We start from the raw sequence: 1,857 nt of genomic DNA on the forward strand, positions 1-1,857 counted from the left end.
CTGGGGATTCGAACCTGCCACCTTAGGTATAGGTGGCTGGTGCCTTAGCCGCTTGAGCCACAGGCGCCGAGTCAGAAAACTCACAATTTAATAGGCAATTTTCTAGAATAGTATAAATTTCCTACATGAATTCAAGACAGAATAGAAATAAGGCTTGGCTTGGCGCCTGTAGCTCAGCGGCTAAGGGTGCTGGCCACATACACTGGAGCTGATGGGTTCGAATCCAACCTGGGACTGCCAAACAATGACAACTACAACCAAAAAATAGCTGGACGTGGCAGCGTCTGTGGCTCAGTGAATAGGATGCCAGCCCCATATACTGAGGGTGGCAGGTTCAAACCTGGCCCTGGTCGAACTGCAACAAAAAATAGCTGGACATTGTGGCGGATGTCTGTAGTCCCAGCTACTCAGGAGGCTGAGGCAAGAGAATCGCTTACACCCAAGAGTTTGAGGTTGCTGTGAGCTGTGATGCCACAGTACTCTACCCAGGGCAACAGCTTGAGACTCTGTCTCAAAAAACAAACAAACAAACAAAAAACAACCACCTACCTACCACTTACCCACCCAACAAATCAACTTACAAACAAACTGGAAAGAGATTTGAGACAAAGAGTTAAAATTGTTGGTGGCACCTGTAGCTCAGTAGGTAGGGCACTGGCCACATACACTGAGGCTGGTGGGTTTGAACACAGCCTGGGCCAGCTAAAACAACAATGACAACTGCAACAAAAAAATAGCCTGGCATTGCAGCAGGTGCCTGTAGTCCCAGCTATGTGGGAGGCTGAGGCAAGAGAATCGCTTGAGCCCAAGAGTTTGAGGTTGCTGTGAGCTGTGATGCCAGAGGAGGACTCTACGGAGGGCGACATAGTGAGACTCCATCTCAAAAAAGAAAAAAAAGTTAAAATTGTTATTATTTTCAGGCAATATGATTGTCTTCATACAAGGGAGAGAATATTTAAACTTTGCAACTAATAAGAGAAATCAGCAAGATTGCAGGGTACAGCATCAATCTGCAACGATTAATGTAGGCTCACAATCTCTTACGGACAATTCTAAGATTAAAAAGCTGGGAAATGAAAAGCTTTTTTCTTGCACATTTGTTGCCAATATTCCTTTGGCAGTGAAATTCTGAGTCTAACTATAGTTGTAATTGATCCCACTTACTAAAATGCTTATAAGTTTCACTACAGAAATATTAACGTATTTGATTCTAGGGTATTATGTAATTAACAGAATTACATAATATATTGTAAATGTACTGTATTTCTTTATGAAATACAGAAAATCTGAATTCTTAAAAGTCTTATTTAAAAAAATTTTTTTTTAATTTTTGAAACAAGGTCTTGTTCTGTTGCCTGGGCTAAAGAGCAGTGATGTCATCATAGCTCACTGCAACCTCAAATTCCTGGGCTCCAGCAATCCTGCCTCAGCCTCCCAAGTAGCTGGAACTATAGGTGTGTACCACCATGCCTGGCTAATTTTTCTATTTTTTGTAGAGACATGGTCTAGCTCTTGTTCAGTCTGGTTTCAAATTCCTGGCTTCAAGTAATTCTCCCACCTAGACCTCCCAGAGTGCTAGGATTATAGGCATGAACCACTACATTTGGCCTGGAAAGAATATCTGAATTTTGAGACCCATTTGGCCTAAAGGTTTTGGATAAGGGATTCCAGACCTTACCCTATACATTAGCAATACCTAGGCTTGGTGCCTGTGGTTCAAGTGGCTAAGGCACCAGCCACGTACACCTAAGGTGGCGGGTTCGAATCCAGACCGGGCCCACCAAACAGCAATGATGGTTGCAACCAAAAAATAGCCAGGCGTTGTGGCGGGCACCTGTGGTCCCAGCTACTTGGGAG

This window comes from Otolemur garnettii, unplaced genomic scaffold (assembly GCF_000181295.1).
Source record: "Otolemur garnettii isolate 467f Iridium unplaced genomic scaffold, OtoGar3 scaffold00051, whole genome shotgun sequence".
Classification (NCBI taxonomy): domain Eukaryota; kingdom Metazoa; phylum Chordata; class Mammalia; order Primates; family Galagidae; genus Otolemur; species Otolemur garnettii.